Source organism: Lissotriton vulgaris, chromosome 2_1, assembly GCF_964263255.1.
Source record: "Lissotriton vulgaris chromosome 2_1, aLisVul1.2, whole genome shotgun sequence".
Lineage (NCBI taxonomy): Eukaryota > Metazoa > Chordata > Amphibia > Caudata > Salamandridae > Lissotriton > Lissotriton vulgaris.
The window spans coordinates 632,990,993-633,009,425 of NC_141687.1; the positions used below are offsets into that span (position 1 = coordinate 632,990,993).

Genomic DNA, 18,433 nt, shown 5'->3' on the forward strand with positions numbered 1-18,433 from the left:
AGTCACCCCCTACTGGATTTCAAAAATGTATAGGTGTGCTAGGTTTCCCTAGGTGCCGGCTGAGCTAGGGTTCAAAAGCCACAGCTAGGCACTCTGCAAAAAATGGGACAGTTTTCACTGTAAAAATGTGGTGTGTCCACATTGGGTTTTGGGCAGTTTCCCGTCATGAGCACTAGCCCTACCCACACAAGTGAGGTACCTTTTTTATCGGGAGACTTAGGGAAACTCAGAATTGTAGAGCAACTGTTATTACCTATTGATTTTCTATGCATTTCTGCCTTCCAAATGTAAGACAATGTGTGAAAAATAAGACACTGAATAATGTCCTACAATTCACAGGGTAGTATCGGTAACCACAATTTCGGAGATGTGCAAATAGCTACTGTTTCTAAGCTCTATATTTTGGTCCCATTTCGGAAATACATAGGTTTCTTTGATACCTATTTTTCACTCCAATTATTTGCTATATACCCAGTACGCAATAAAAAACACTGCAAGACGCTGCTGAGTTATTGGCTCTGGGTTCCTCGGGTTCTTGGTGAACCTACAAGTCCTATAAATCCCCACAACCAGAAGGGTCCAGCGGATGTAACAGTATATTGCCTTCAAACATGTCATACTTACAAGAAGGTACAGGTGAAAACGTTGGCACAAATGGCTGTCTTTTCAACTCATTTTCAAATTTTCTGATTTTCAATTGTTAGTTTCTATAAAACAAACCTTGAAGGATCTACACAAATGACCCCTTGATAAATTCAGAATTGTATCTACTTTTCAAAATGTATAGCTTTCTGGGATCCATCATTGCTTTCACACCAATTTCTACCACTAACTGGAAGGAGGTTGAAAGTACAAAAAGTAACAAAAATAGGCTATGTCCCAGTAAAATGCCCTAACTGTGTACAACGTTTTGGTTTTCTGATACAAGTCTGCTTGTCCCTGAAAGCTGGGAAGATGATGATTTCAGCATCACAAACCCTTTGTTGATACTATTGCAGGAGATAAACCAGACCCTTTCCTCAGCAGCACATTTTCCCCATTCCATCCCCTCAAAACCCCCAAATTTACATGTATTTTGCCTTATTGCTCGGTCCCCTCCAGAGGAATCCCCAAACCGAGAGTACCTTTAAAATCCCTATGATGTTGGAAGAAAAGGGCGCAAATTTGGCATGGACCTTATGTGGACAAAAAGTTACAGGGGCCGGAGTACAAACTACAACAAATAGCCAAAAACAAGGCTTAGCACATGCTGGGGAAAGGGGGGGGGGGGGGGGGGGTGGCGGCGGGGCAAGGGAGCTAGGCCGTACAGAAAAGGGTTAATACATGTGTTCCCTGCAAGGAAAACATTACATTCTTGGATAACTTGTAAATACTATGAGCAAAAGGTACTTGCTCAATGCAGTTTTGAAGAGCCACTATTATAAGTAGTAAATATAGGCAGGCCTTGCAGTTTTTATTTAGAATAGATTTATTTCTCAATTTAATGACACATTTTGCAAAGTGAGACATTTAAAATAAAAGGGTAAACAATCAACAATTACATGTAAAAATTACAAAAATAAGAGATGTATACTGTTGGCAGAATTAATATTAGCTAAGAAAATGGTATGAGACTGAGTAGGTAATTCTTGGTTCACATTCCAGATGCTATTCCAACACTAGGTCCACAAGATTTCATGTGACCTTATGCTCATTGTTTGGCTGGCATACTTTGTAATATCTGTGGGAAGTGCTCATTCATTTATGTGCACCAACCATCTTTTTTCAGTTATGCTGAAGTGCAGTTCAGAAATTACACTGCATCTTGAAATTGACCTGAATTATATAGGTACCAATTTTACAGTTTTTCTGCCTGTAGATGCACAAGATAAGTCAACATACATCAGCAAGTTGGCCCACATGCTTCTTACAGCCACTGTGACTTGCCACTCATAAATTTGTATCCCGACAAGATCAACTCAGCTTTTATCCTGCCAGTCAATAAACTGATGCCTATTAAAATAGGACACAGTAAAACTTGTCTTTAAAATGCTTAGAAATGTCAAAAACCTACATTATTTATAAAGCACAAAATAATATAAAATTACCATTATGATGCCACATTTGTTGTCTTATATTTTAATGACATCTTTTGGTGTCACACTTTCTTAGCTTCTTTATGTAAAACATGTGCATAGTTACTGGCACCTTAGGTTTCTACGGGTGGAGCAACTGATATTTTTTTCATTTTATTAGATTGCCCAGTTTTGTAGCAACTATTATTTTGTTAGTCAATTTTTTCAACATTATGTCTTTGATAAACCAAGGAAAAACAGCCTTTACAACGTGGAAAATACCACGCAGTACCTTTACCACACAGGTTTTTTTACCACGCATTGAGAGAGAGAGAGAGAGGTGAAGAGAGACAGACAAAGGGAGAGAAAGAGAGAGAGAGAGAGAGAGAGAGAGAGAGAGTGTATATTTAAGGTTCTAGGTATAGGATTGGGTTGGGATTGTAGGTTTAGGGTTGGATAGGGATTTAGGGACAAGGAGGGCTATAGGGCCGTAAGAGTATTTTTAGGATCATAGGGTGGGTAAGGGTATTGGGTGGCAAAGAAGTTTTTAGGGTTTAGGGGTGGGTTAGAGTATTTTATTGGAAAAGGAGTTTTTGGAGTTTAGGAGCGGGTAAGGAAATTGGGTGGTAAGCGTATTTTTAGTGTTAGGGTGGGTAGGGGTATTGTGTGGTAATGGTTTTTTGGGGATAGTCACTGGCATAATAAAACTTGAGGGCCTCCCCCCTCCCGAACCAGTCAGGAGCTTTAAGGCCAGGAGCTCCACCGCCCATCCACAGTGCCGGAGAGGGCCCCCTGGAGGTTGGGGCTCCCAGCAATGCGGGAGCAATTATTATGCCTCTGAGTTGGGAGTGGGTAGGGGTATTGGGTGGTAAGGGTATGTTTAGGGGTGGGTAGGAGTATTCGGCAGCAAGGGTATTTTTAGAGTTTTGGGGTGGGTAAATATATTGGGAGATTTTAGGATTTAGATGTGGGTAAATGTATTGGGTGGTAAGGGTATTTTTTTGCGTATAGGGGTGGGTAAAGGTACTGGGTGCAAGTGTGTTTTTAGGGGTTTGAGGGTGGTTAGGGTTATTGGGTTGTAAGGGCATTTTAAAAAGCTGTATATCTTTTACCTAATTAAAAAACATATATATATATAATCTGACCAAGGTCACAGTTCGTGTCCGAAACGTGTCTGAGGCTGGACCTTTTCACTTTGGAATAAAGCACGAATATTGGCAACAGCTATACACCGAGTCCGTGGTCCTGTGTGTGCGTGCTTGCACGGGGATACTGCTAGTGGAGATATTCGTTGGTTTGGAAATAGATTATATATATATATATATATATATATACACACAACTGTTATACGACCAAGACAAATTACCGAGTGGTCACGATCTAATAATAAACTGCTTGTCCACCTTTGTTCCTGCGCTGTGTTGGAGACCGGCTCTTAAGGAGAATGACAGGTTTTGGGCGTGATAAATATATATATATATATATATATATATATATATATATATATATATATATACATAATAATATTACCTTGAATAGACTTTCAATGCATGGTTAAAAAATTGCCGGGTAACAAATGTGTGGTAAAGGCATGCATGGTTTTTCACCACGTTGTAATGTCATACAACCAAATCAGAGTAGGCATCTGATTGCTACTGAATCTACATCTTTGCACTTCCCAGCAGCCATTCCCTTTTCTGATCCCAGTGGTCAGCATAGTTTTTACCAGTTCTGCAAATATGGTCCAAAGCTTATTAAATCTTGAAATAAAAAAAAATCCCATCTCGCTTAACTGAATGCCTTGTCGATATCCAGAGAATGTACCACCAGATTCTCTTAACTCTCTCCTGACACTTTCAAAATGTCATAAACGTTGTTGAACACATCACACTTGAAAAAGGTCAGGGGGAGGCTGAATACATTTTTTTCTAACTTACGCAATGAGAATTCTCGGTTCTATTAAGCATATGGAGGCGAGGATTATGCGTCTCTATCTTTACTGCATATTTTTAACAGCAGCCAAATACAGTTAAGAAAATAAACTATATTTCCAATTAACACTACAATCACATCAAGATCGCATGCTTCAATCACCATGAAGCCAGTACTTTAAGACTCAACACCACAATTTTGGATCCTCTTTCTTTGCCCATATAATGGAAAAACCAACATTTCAGAAAAAAGAACCATACTATGTTGTAACTGCATCCAGTCCACAACCTAAAAAGGAGTGCTAATTGACCTCCAACACAACATGTTAACTCCAACAGCCACATGATCCAGGACAGAACATGCCCTCTTAGGCGATCAAATTATACAAACCATCAAACAAGCGAAATTAGGGGCCCCCTCAGATCCATGTCCCCCTAAAATATTCCACTACTGTCCAGAAGAGGTCAGCGCTCAACTAAAAGATCTGTTCTTTGGAATCATACACCTGGGGAAGTTCCCCGTAGCTTGGAAAACAGCTTCCGTTCTTCCCTTGCTAAAAAAAAACCATCTGGATCCCCGATGATCCCAATAGTTATCGGCCCATCTCCAGAATTCCTTTTTTCTCTAAGGTTCTGGAGAAAATACTCAATATCCAGCTTTCCACCTTCATCACCACAAACAATCTGCTAGACCACTCTCAGAATGGATTCAGAGAAGGCCACGGGACTGAATCTGCCTTAATCACCGCAAGTGAAGAGCTTAGGAAATCTCTTGACGGAGGCGGGAAGGTCGCCTTGATATTATTAGACTTATCGGCGGCCTTCGATACCGTCAAACATAACATACTAATTGCGAGACTGACAGAGCTGGGTGTACACATTTCGGCTACAACGCTACTGTCATCTTATCTCTCTGAAAGATCTTTCAGAGTAGAAGTAGACGGAACAAGCTCACAAACCTTGAATCTTCATTGTGAGTACTGCAAGGCTCTTCCTTGAGCCCCACGCTCTTTAATGTTTACGTGGCCCCTCTGACCCCATTGATCAGACAGTTTGGGTTCTCAGTAATCAGCTATGCAGATGACACACAAATCGTAGTGTCAATCACCAACAACGAAGACGAGGTGGAAGAATGCTTCAACATCTGTGTGTCCCACGTCAACAACTGGATGCAATCCAATTGCCTAAAATTAAACGTCAGCAAAACAGAAGTCCTACTGCTGGGTACCAATTTCTAGGTTGGTCTCCGAAATTTTGGCCCACTGAGTTGGGCGAATACCCCCCACCAGTTTCCAAGGTCAAAAATCTAGGGGTGATTTTCGACTGTCGGCTAACCTTCGATAGCCAGATCAACTGCCTTAAAACTGATCCGAAAGATTCGGTCCTTTATCCCCCTAGATGCCCTGAAACCCGTGGTAACTGCCCTTGCAATCTCCAGGCTGGATTATGGTAAAGCTCTTTACCTAGGGATCCAAACTCAACATCTGAGTAAGCTCCAACACCTGCAGAATGCAGCAGCTAGACTGATCCGGAACATTCCCAGGCACTAATCAGTGTCCCAACGGCTAGCAGCTTTTCACTGGCTGCCGGTTCCGGGAAAGAATCGTAGTTAAGGCACTCTGTATTACGTTTAAGGCACTCCAAGGAAGAGGTCCCGCCTACCTGACCTCTAGAATAAAGTATTATGTCCCGTCCAGGAGCCTCAGATCTGCACAACTGAAGCTTCTCCAAGCACCTAGGTTTAAGCAGGTACGTTGGGGAGGAAGGAGTTTTCTGCTAAGAGCGGCAAAACTCTAGAATCTCCTACCTTTTTTAATCAAAAACAGCTCGAATCTTACCTCATTCAGAAAATCACTACAAACCTTGGTATTCCGAGCAGACCTTTAACTCGCCAGCACCCATCCTGACATGACCTTTTAGTTCTCAGCGCCAAGACGCCTCCGGGCATTCGTTGCGCTTTATAAATTTAAAAAGCAAATCAAATCAAATCAATCTCTTGCGGGTGGCAAGCGACACATCAGAAAGGATTGGACCCATCACCAGTCCATCGTCATTAACCGGCAAAAGCCTGGAACCGTCTTGCTTCAAGTATGCTTCTCCTAGTTTCCTGCAGATGAAAAACAACATGCCATAAACTCTGTACCCTCAGAATACATATACCATTAAGGAGGGTGGGCAAAACATAACAATGTAAGCAGATTGTTTAATCTTACAATAGCTACAAATAAAATCAATGAACATCCATATACAAACATGCCGGGTGGGCTAATCCTCACCTCTGTGTCCTTAATAGAATTGAACATTTTTACTCCGTAAGCTAAAAAAACTTCTATTCTCTGTCAGGTCGGGAGGCTCCGATTATGTTCCTTTAAAGCTGTGCTACCACCACTACTGACGCAACATCTTCAATAAGCTTACAATAAAACATCTTGAAAGTGGATGTGTTGGACCACTTGGCTGCTTTCATGAGGTCATCCAGAAAGGAGACCAAGGCAAATGACTTAGACGCCATCGCTCCCCTAGATGAGTGAGCACCGAAAACAGAAGTATCTATACATGCCTCTGACTAAGATCAGTGCATACATCTGGCTAAGGTGGCCTTTGTAAAGTGATCAGCAGTTGACTCCTAGGGTCTAATCTAAATTCGCTAGTACATGCTTCCTATGCTTTGAGACATTGAACAACACAACATTTTATGTTATTTGAAAAAGCCAGATATGAATCGAATTTGGAATTTGATTTTGTTACGCTAGAAACAGAAAAGAAAACCCTTTTTGGGGAAAAAACTCAAATAGAAAGATCAAGAGCTCGAATATCCAAAACTCTTTTGAATGAAACCAAGGAGAGTAGCATTGTGAGCTTAGCAGAAAGTTATTTGTGAGAAATAGACTTATTATCTGGGCAATTGTCAAGAAAAATGAGAACTACATTTAAGTCCCATAAGACTTAATACTGTGGTTGTCGAGGTTTGGACATCTTAATACCTCACACGAGTTTGCAAACCACCGGATGTTCGCCGACAGGTTTACCGTCAACAGTGAGATGACCAGCTGAAATTGCAGACCTGAAGTTATTTATTGGCCTGTATGCCAACCCAGAGGTTACAAAGGAAGATAAGAAATTGATCACTAGGCAACAATCCACCCTCAATGGATCAGCACTCCATTTGTTGCACCAACCCACACCACCTTCTCCATGCCAAAGCATAACATTTGTGGGTGCCAACAAACCAGGCTCATTTGATTTAGAAAGCAGCCTGCTGCAAAATGCCAGCCAAACTCCATCTCTCCCTCAAACATTCCATGCAATTAGCAATAAATGCTCCGACAGGATCAACAGGTGAGGTTGTCCCACTATCTCCTTGAGAAGAGGCCAAATCATTCAATTTCGGGTCCATAGGCATCAGAATGGATTGTCTGCATTCCCTAGAAATAGCACACTTAACATTCACTAATTGACAAACAGCATGTTGGGCCCAACTCACTAAAACATCTGGGCCTACGAGAGTATCGAAATCCTGAGCCTAATATGCAAGCTCAAGGTTTTTAGTCAAGGGACCTGACATATCTAGGAGTTTGTCTTGGCAGTTGTACCATGCTCTGTCTTCACTCTTTCTCGGGGTCTCTAGAATCTTTTTTGTAAACGTGACCATCGTAGGGTCTCCCTTCGGAGTCTCAGTCCTTGTAGCGATGTGCGCGCAGCTACCATGCATTTAAACTGAACTCCATGTTTCGCTGAGTCCATGGGCCATTTGCGCTCATGCGTGTATACAGCCCTCATGGAAACAGAAAAAGGAATTAAGCCCTTCTCAAAGGACCAGCATGTCCCACTCCCTAGTCCCACTCCACAATGAAACGGTGAATTCAATGTTGAGAGACAGTTTACAGGAGATGAAATGCACTCCCTCTGGAAGGCAATGGAGGTTAACATATGGCCAATAGCTCATTAAAGAGGCCTGCATTATAGGCATTTAGACATACACAAACCCTCAGTAGGATGCCTTAGAACAGGTGCAACAAAAGCCACCAGGACTCTCAAATAATATAAATTCGTATCATGGCCCCGAAAAATACACTCATAAGAATCATCACACTGAAAAGGTACTTAATGGCTGTGCAGCAGCAAAAAAGAGGATCCGAAATGGTAGTATCGACTCTTAAAGGACTGGCTTCATGACGATTGGAACATGAGATGCTGACGTGATCATACTGTTAATGAAAATGTAGTTTGAGTTTGCTTGACTGTAATTGGCTGCTGTTGAAAATATGCAGCAAAGATTGGGAAGCATAATGGGAGCCTCCGGTCCGAACACAAAATACAAACTAATCTGTGTACTTTTATGTAGCTAAGCATTGTTTCACAGGCAGTTGCAAAAGCTACATTCTCATCTTTCAAAAATATAATATAATTTGTGTCCATTTTTTAAAAACAAAATAGCATTTGGAAGTTAGTTAACATAAAGAGGATAAATTAACTTTCAACCCTGCATTCTTTTCAGTAGGTCTATTTTGTTTTATAGGTTTGTCTTAAGTGTCTCCTGGCTTCAGTGTTTGATGATCCACCGCTGTTGGAAGAGCAGACGGTCTCACATTTGAATCTGTGATAGCTTGGTAAAGATGATGATTGCTGTTCTTTTGAGGCATGTTCTTGAAGTATATTAACATAGTACAAGATCTATTCGATAAAACATTTCTGGAGAAACATGGCGGTCCGGTCACAGTTAGTCACAGCGGCCAAACAGATCTGTCTTGCTGCTTTAAAGCCCGCTGCAGTGCTCAAGCATATTTAGCGCCGTTCTCTAGTTTTCAGCCAGATCCCCCTGTCAGGGTAAGTATCTAGAGATTTAGAGATGTTTCTGCATCCTAGCTTGTAGTATTGAATCCTCTGGGTTTCAAGTTTGTTGTGACATTTGGAATTTCTTTTCATTTTTTTTTCCTCTCTCCAGTGTGTATTCTTCTGTGCTCATTGAGATTATCTTTCCTATTAAAGCTTTTATGGCAGTCACTACATGTATATGGTTTTTCACCTGTATGTGTCCTCTGATGCCTATTGAGATCACCCTTCAGACTGAAACTTTTCTCACAATATGGACATGCGTACGGTCTTTCTCGTGGTTTCAACGCTGCCTGTGTTTTCCTCAATCTAAGAAACTCTGATTGCTGATTAAAGTGCTTTTCGTACCCAGTACTTATGTATGGGCTCTGGTTTTGTGGGTTCTCGTGAAGGCCTGCCGTAAACATTACATTGCTCATATTCCGCTCACAGCTGTTTTTATTTGAGTCCCCAACTTTGTTGATGACATGATGTAAATCCACATGCGGTGCATTACTGATACCCACTTCCCATGAGGCACTTTTTGTGGCTTCCAGACTTTCCTGTGGCCACAGCTGGTTTGCAGAACATATTGCCTTTTCAGGGCTCTGGAGCACCTTTGGGTTTGTTTTTCTTAATGGTGCTTTAAGAGGCTGTGCTTTTTGTGTGCAAAGAGCAGAATTAAGATCTTTACTTTGTTTCTTTATGTTTTCGCCACCTGTAGATGTAAATGACATTTTTCTAGTTAGCCTTTTAATGCACACATAACAAAAATCAATATAATAACAATGAGCATTTATGCAGTGCACACTCAAATTAATTGTATCTTGTTGGGTTGAAAACTGTGACCATTTAATTGAAGCAGGGGGATGAAAAACAGTGGATTCTAACTTGCCGTTTTCTAGTTGCACTCTGATCTACATGTTGGGTACATCAATCCGATGAGGTAAATTTCTTCTAATCCACATAGATAATACAATATTTCCGAAAATAAATCTGAATGGAGTGAGAATAAAAGGGAAACACTTTTCTGTGCACATTATTAAAAAAGGAAGTCTCTTTTCTAAACTTGCATACATTCATATCAAAATACATTTAAAAAAACTGATAGGTTTGGCTTTAGGATATATAGATATATATATATATATATATATATATATATATATATCTATATATCCTAAAGCCAAACCTATCAGTTGATATATATATATATATATATATATACACACACACACCACACACACATACACATACACACACATACAGTGTACCACATCCCTCTCATACAGCCCAACTCGCCACTCATGCACACAGAAAAACATTGCAAACACAAGCACTCTGGTACACACAGGCATGCAAACAACAAATGATTGCATGAGCGTGTGGGTGAATGCTTAACAGAGGCACAAGTGTGGTTGGGTCTTGACCAATGAGTACACCACACAAGTCAAGTCATGAAGCTTTATGCGGTGCATAAAAAATGACCATAAAAGCACAAAACACATACATGGTATAATAATTACAGTGATTTACAGGATGGGGAGACTACCAAAATATAGTAGACACAAAGGTTTAAAAACACATACTTTTCCTGGCCTTAATAGATTGAATTAAAAACATAGCAGTTAAAAAACAGACATCGACATGTTGCAGGTTAAAAATAAGACTGAATGACTGTGCGTACACCATATTTAAGAAACATAGGTTTTAAATAGATTGTACGGAAATTCATATATAGTTTACAGATCAAAAGAAAGTGCAAAGTGCTTTGTTTGGCTACACCATCACACATACATGGCCCCTGCGGATATTTCTTAAGAGTTGGCAGAGCTACTAAGTGATGTGCTACACCAAACCTCAGCCTGGTTAGCACAAACTTGTGTGATGGCTTTGTCACCCATATTAAATAAATTGGAAAACCTTCAACAATAGTCTAACTATTGTAAAATGTGACAGTAGATAAGGATCTGTTAGCAACAGCTCACTTTCTCACAGAGAAGGCCAAAAACTTGGATTTCAGCTCATATTTTGAAATTAAGGCCGCTGCGCCAGGATCAACCAAGACATTTAAATTAAAAATCTCAGATAAACAGCTGATGACATATTTTAACCAGGGTATATTAGAATATTTATCCAACGAGAGACAGCACTCTATGATCGATCTGGTAAAAGATTTTTCCTCCTGGAGCTAGATTGACCGCCAAGTCATAAGTGGCCTCAGGGATAATTGATCGATCAGGAAATGAGTGTCCATTTCCCGATGGATTAACTCGGTAGAAGCAGAAGTTGGCAACGACAGGAGCTTTTTTAAAAAGGAATTTTCCTCCTGCTGCAACTTATGGTCACGTCTATGTCCCCAGGCACCAGGCCCATAGAGTGCGATACTGACGCACCTGGCTTGATAGATCTTAAGCATGTCTCTGGTACATCGGTCCCCGACCTTGTTGGCAAATCTAAAAACACCGTAGGCATTTTTTGCCATTTTAATACGGATGTTTTTAAATTTGTTGGACCATGATCTATCTTTGGAGAAGGTTATATCAAGATAACAAAATGTATCCACCTGATGCACCTTATCTTTATGAATAAAAAAACAGTTTGAAGCTTTACTTTCAGCCCCACAGGTCATGGTGAACGTTTTCCCCTTGTTAATAATTAATTTTCTATCACTGATAAAGGTAGAAAATCTATTAATCAGGCGCTGTAATCCTAACGGTGTTCTAGAGAGCAGGACAGCGTCATCGGCGTATAATAACACCGGCACAGGAGCTCCATTTATCTCGGGGGCATCCGCTTTAACACTTTTTAAAATTTCATCGATTCCGTTAATAAATAAAATGAAAAGGAGGGGGGCCAGTACACAGCCCTGCCTAATCCCTCTTTTAACTCCAAATTTTGGGGTGCATTCACCATTGGTGCCAAAACACACACAAGTTTTTAATTTCCTGTACAGCCTAGCCAGAAAGTAGATTATGCCCTCTGGTTCTCCTAGCTGTAACATGGTTGGCCATAGAATAGAGTGGTTAACCATGTCAAAAGCACTACTTAGGTCTGCGAAGCAGAGGTAAATTGAGCCAGATTTTGCTTCAGTGTATTTCCCGATCAATAAATCAAGGTTTTAACACTGATCGAGTGTACCCCGGCCCTTTCTAAATCCATACTGACTATCGGCAAGGATACCCTCATGCTCGGCCCATTCCTCTAACCTCGCTAACTTAACTCTACTCATAATCTTGACTTAGGAGTCAAGAAGAGAGATCGGACGGTAATTTCTCACCTTAGACCTACTGCCCTTTTTTATGTATCAGGATAATAATTGATTCCCCCCATGTTTCAGGGGCCTCGGTACATACTGCAGCATTAAAAACAATAGCCAAAAGAGGGCTCCACATCTCCAGCGCTACTTTATAGACGTCGATGGGCACTCCATCGGGTCCCTGGGCTCCCCCCCCTTACTTGCCCGTATGCCAAGTTCCACCTCACTAACTGTGATATCCAGGGGTAGAACTTCCCACCTTCTTTGGTCGGTATCCAAACAGCTGTTGGAATCAAAAATATTTGAAAAATGGGCTATCCAACCATCGCTCGGGACATTAGAAGTTAACTCTGGCAGATTTTCATCCTTAAGAAAAGGAGAGTTCACAGTAGCCCAAAACAGAGTACTATTGGAGCACTCGGCCGCCTGGTTGAGAGAATCCCACACCAACTGCTGTAGCTCACTCTTCCTCTGTTTTAAGGCACACTTATATTCTCGTCTTGATTTTATTACAGAGTCAGTGTTCCCTGGGTTTTTTGGCAAGGGCATGTTTTAATTCAGTTAAAAGCCTAGTACATGAGTGGTCAAACCAGGCCGGTTCATTTTTACGCTGACCCCCTTTAGGTTTAGTGAACCTGGCATCAATAGATTTATTAATATCATTAAAAGCAGATAAAACTGTTTATGGTCGGTAATGTTGTCAAGTATGAGAGTAATATCTCCCATACAATCCCTGACAATAGAGCCAATTAATTCAGTAGCTTTTTCCCCTACCCATCTTAAACGGACTCAGTTTGGTCTATGGGGTTCCAGATTAGAAACTGTAGTACCCACGGTAACAAAATGTTCACCCCAGAAAGTAGTTTCCAAGATAATACAATTGAGGTCACTTAGGGTAGATGATTCAATCCTAGGGAGAGCACAACAGGATGTAATATTAGAAGAAACAATCACATGATCAATAACTGAGCTGGTGTACCGGTTCTTAAAAGTAGGGATAATTTGACCATTTTCATCTTTTGGAAACCCCAAAATTTCCAGATCATAACATCCCAAGAAATTATTTAGAGCCTCTCCATATCGGTTATGTCCGAAATGTAGATCATCCAAACCGGTATCATTAATAGACCCACACACTTTCCCTGGTGGCAGTTCACATAATGGGGTATTAAAGTCACCAACCCAGATAAAATCAAATGAAACATTTACATCTGGGATTAGATTTTCGACAGTGCTAGCCAGGTTATTAACAACAACTACTGCCCTGGAGCTATCGAAAATATTATTGTAATAATTTACCAGAAGAATATTATGGTCTCGCCCCTCTAGTAACCAGAGAATCTGGGCATATGCTCCCACAGTTATATACTTTTTTACTGTAATCGGGCGGTGGATAGATACTAAAATCAGGAGACCACCTTTGGCTCTTCCTGGCCCAGTCCCCTGCGCCGGCAAATTATAAGAAACAAACCCCTCGTAATTAACTTCTTCCCTACACCATGTTCACTAGAAACAGTGGATGTCATAGCTATTAATAAAATTCAACCAGCCCAGGGCATTCCCCTTAGATTTCAGTCCTGCAACGTTCCAACTAGTAATAATTATCCCATTACCCCCTGTACTAGGCCGATCCGATGGCAAGGTTACATTGGGTCTATCGATTTCCCCTAGATTTCCAATAGGCAGGCCCTCACAATCATTTATCTGGTTGGAATTCTCCAGCCTAGTTACCATAGAGACTGTAGGACTTTCGATTATTCCAATTACCGGGGTATTAATATCCTCACAAATGGGGGATGGACTATCCAAGATAAGTCAATCATTAGAATCCAAGCTATTTAAAGCATGAAATCGATTGTGTAGTGGAATGGTTAAACCTGGCCTAGAAAAAGGTGGGAATGGCTTCGGCTGGTTAATATCTTTAGGTGGTGCATTACTGAGGTGGCTATAAAAAAAGCCGAGCGGGCGTGCACACACACTGTTGTCAGTAAACGGTAGGGAAGCTGCTCTAAGCAAAACTGTAGCAACGTGTTGGGGGTGCTTAAAATTGATAATGACCCAGTGCCCCATACTGTTCTTTCTAGAGTTACCAATCCAGTTAACCCTTCTGGTAGTTAATATATCATTGGATTCTTACTAATAACAAAACGATGGATGAGGGCTAGAGGGATGTTTAAAGACCTTGCCTAAGTATTATCCCCAGGGGAACTAATACATACAACAAAGACAACTTAGGGGTCTAGGTTAGAAATCTTTTAGTGATTTCTTGAAATTATCCTAATGTCTCAGAGTACACTGGGAAAGGCAAATTATATTATACCAACAAACCATATCACCAGAATGTGCAACACCCGTGATTGCCAGACAACAGCAATGAGGATTCCCATCAATGTCTTGTGATGATCAATATTATCATTTGGTAATCCTACCAGGGTATTGTGTCTCTTGATCATTGAGACAACCTGCATACCCCGTTAGTTGGCTCGGGGTAATTTTATTTGTTTGCATTTGTAAGGCGCACAGCTACCCAACAAAGGGTTTCCCGGCGCAAAGAACAGTAAATTTGTTTACACTGCGATCACCGTATTGCACTGTTCTTGTTTTTAAACAGGAAGGGGCTCACGCCTAATAAAACAGTTGTTGTTAAGTTCCCTATCCTTTTTTAATCACCACTTATACTTTTTGCACTGCACTTTCCCATTATATCAACATCATGTGGTAAAACCGAGTGATTGCGGGTCATTACCCCGAGCCAACTAACGGGGTATGCAGGTTGTCTCAATGGGGCACAGTCTGGGGGGAGATTAATAAAGCGTCTCCTCCTCACTTCCGTCCACCCCACTTTGTTCTCAACTACTGTGGATACTAGGTTTCCCTGGCTCACTTGGTTTCCCTGGCTCACTGTGGGTGGTTGATCTGGTATAACTGTTTGGTTAACCCTAGTCCCCCCCTCAGGTGGTATTACTACTTCCTTACTTACATTATTCCCAACCTTTGTGACCTTATTGGTTTCGGCCAGGTTAATATGAGTCTTCAAAAGGCCACCCAATCTAGTTATTTCATTAGGAACCTGATCAAATTTGGCTACTAGGGATTAGATAATCGTTTCAAATTTAGCTTCAATAATGCTAACCAACAAGTCAAATTGTTCAGGGTTCAATGTAGTCATCCCATCCTTTTCTAAGGCATCATTTTCCCCCACTAGATCACTAGATTTTTTGGGGGTATATCCACTCTTTTAGTTTTCCTATTGTCCTCCCGTTTGTTGGGTAACTTCCTACAGGCCCTTACTACTCTACGTACAGGGGAAGGTTGTTGTGAGGTGTCGGAGAGATCATCCAACACAACCGGACTTTGTATTCGGGATACTGGTATTTCATTATTAATTTCATTATTAATTGTAGCCTGGCTACCTTGATTACAGCTATTGTCTAGCGCTGGTATATCTAGAGAGGTAGACACATTAGAGGGGGAAGCGGGGGGACTACCCCGACTTAATGAAAGTCCCGGTCATTATTAATCTTATTTACTACTTTAACTAGGTAGTTATCCATCGTGGCTGTCGCTGAGGGAGTTTTCGCAGATCGAAGTTTAGACACAATTAAAGCTTAGTATAGAACCTGCAAAACAAGTATTTAAAACACCGTGGCTTTCACAAATCACTCACATTAAAATTAAAATACGAAAATGGCAACACAATACCCTTAAAATGTAGCGTAATAGTCGCACAATAATGGGGGTAAGTCTAATCCGCAGCTACCAGGGTCCGTGGCCCAGCCCAGCCTCGTTCAGCCCCGGACTGCCACAGACTGCCCCGCCCTTGTGCCGGGCTTCTCCCGGGACGCTCCCGCGACGCGGGTAGAGAGGCTGTTATTTATGTGCCTCCTGGCGCTCTTTTGCGGTAGGCGGCTTCCGGCCGCGATGAGAGCTGGGAACTGTAGTCCCCACCAGTCCAAGCTCTCCTCCACACAGCGGCCGCACAGGTCTGATGAAATGCGGAGGCGGGAGGTGAGCAAGGGCAAGGACGAGGCAGCAGGACCACGGAGGAAAAAGGGGAACAGGCGCAAGTTTGTAAATGCCCCCACAGGTATGCAATTTACAAAAGGGGGTGGTGATGAACAGAGTGTCTGAATTGAGCAGACCACTCTTACCCAGTCCAAAGATCAGGGCTTGATCCATCACCGTTATTTATCTCACTGCCCCATCCCAGCTCAGAACCTGGCTATATGCAAATCAGTCTGTCCCTGGCCCAGTGCATCATGGGAACAGGGCAGACTAAACTACCAAGCCAATTCTTTACCAGAAAGGAGACAAGCTACCGGGGACCGGTTTCTGGCATTTCAGCCTCTTCGGCCCGGCTTGATTGAATCCTGATGGAGCAGTGAGAAAGGGACTCATGTCTGAGTATACCCTGCCACACCTATAGTGGCCAAAATCGATTTACAAAAGGGGGTGGTGATGAACAGAGTGTCTGAATTGAGCAGACCACTCTTACCCAGTCCAAAGATCAGGGCTTGATCCATCACCGTTATTTATCTCACTGCCCCATCCCAGCTCAGAACCTGGCTATATGCAAATCAGTCTGTCCCTGGCCCAGTGCATCATGGGAACAGGGCAGACTAAACTACCAAGCCAATTCTTTACCAGAAAGGAGACAAGCTACCGGGGACCGGTTTCTGGCATTTCAGCCTCTTCGGCCCGGCTTGATTGAATCCTGATGGAGCAGTGAGAAAGGGACTCATGTCTGAGTATACCCTGCCACACCTATAGTGGCCAAAATCGATTTACAAAAGGGGGTGGTGATGAACAGAGTGTCTGAATTGAGCAGACCACTCTTACCCAGTCCAAAGATCAGGGCTTGATCCATCACCGTTATTTATCTCACTGCCCCATCCCAGCTCAGAACCTGGCTATATGCAAATCAGTCTGTCCCTGGCCCAGTGCATCATGGGAACAGGGCAGACTAAACTACCAAGCCAATTCTTTACCAGAAAGGAGACAAGCTACCGGGGACCGGTTTCTGGCATTTCAGCCTCTTCGGCCCGGCTTGATTGAATCCTGATGGAGCAGTGAGAAAGGGACTCATGTCTGAGTATACCCTGCCACACCTATAGTGGCCAAAATCGATTTACAAAAGGGGGTGGTGATGAACAGAGTGTCTGAATTGAGCAGACCACTCTTACCCAGTCCAAAGATCAGGGCTTGATCCATCACCGTTATTTATCTCACTGCCCCATCCCAGCTCAGAACCTGGCTATATGCAAATCAGTCTGTCCCTGGCCCAGTGCATCATGGGAACAGGGCAGACTAAACTACCAAGCCAATTCTTTACCAGAAAGGAGACAAGCTACCGGGGACCGGTTTCTGGCATTTCAGCCTCTTCGGCCCGGCTTGATTGAATCCTGATGGAGCAGTGAGAAAGGGACTCATGTCTGAGTATACCCTGCCACACCTATAGTGGCCAAAATCGATTTACAAAAGGGGGTGGTGATGAACAGAGTGTCTGAATTGAGCAGACCACTCTTACCCAGTCCAAAGATCAGGGCTTGATCCATCACCGTTATTTATCTCACTGCCCCATCCCAGCTCAGAACCTGGCTATATGCAAATCAGTCTGTCCCTGGCCCAGTGCATCATGGGAACAGGGCAGACTAAACTACCAAGCCAATTCTTTACCAGAAAGGAGACAAGCTACCGGGGACCGGTTTCTGGCATTTCAGCCTCTTCGGCCCGGCTTGATTGAATCCTGATGGAGCAGTGAGAAAGGGACTCATGTCTGAGTATACCCTGCCACACCTATAGTGGCCAAAATCGATTTACAAAAGGGGGTGGTGATGAACAGAGTGTCTGAATTGAGCAGACCACTCTTACCCAGTCCAAAGATCAGGGCTTGATCCATCACCGTTATTTATCTCACTGCCCCATCCCAGCTCAGAACCTGGCTATATGCAAATCAGTCTGTCCCTGGCCCAGTGCATCATGGGAACAGGGCAGACTAAACTACCAAGCCAATTCTTTACCAGAAAGGAGACAAGCTACCGGGGACCGGTTTCTGGCATTTCAGCCTCTTCGGCCCGGCTTGATTGAATCCTGATGGAGCAGTGAGAAAGGGACTCATGTCTGAGTATACCCTGCCACACCTATAGTGGCCAAAATCGATTTACAAAAGGGGGTGGTGATGAACAGAGTGTCTGAATTGAGCAGACCACTCTTACCCAGTCCAAAGATCAGGGCTTGATCCATCACCGTTATTTATCTCACTGCCCCATCCCAGCTCAGAACCTGGCTATATGCAAATCAGTCTGTCCCTGGCCCAGTGCATCATGGGAACAGGGCAGACTAAACTACCAAGCCAATTCTTTACCAGAAAGGAGACAAGC

The 18,433-nt window shown here is 42.5% G+C and overlaps 1 pseudogene across 1 annotated transcript in view; it reads right to left on the bottom strand.

The window, feature by feature from the left end:
• Positions 1 to 8,739: 8,739 nt before the first annotated feature.
• LOC147730909 (uncharacterized) overlaps positions 8,740 to 18,433 on the bottom strand; it is a 119,608-nt pseudogene continuing 109,914 nt past the window's right edge. The window contains exon 9 of the transcript XR_015308407.1: positions 8,740 to 9,515. The product of XR_015308407.1 is annotated as an uncharacterized LOC147730909 (transcript). The remainder of the gene's footprint in view (positions 9,516 to 18,433) is intronic.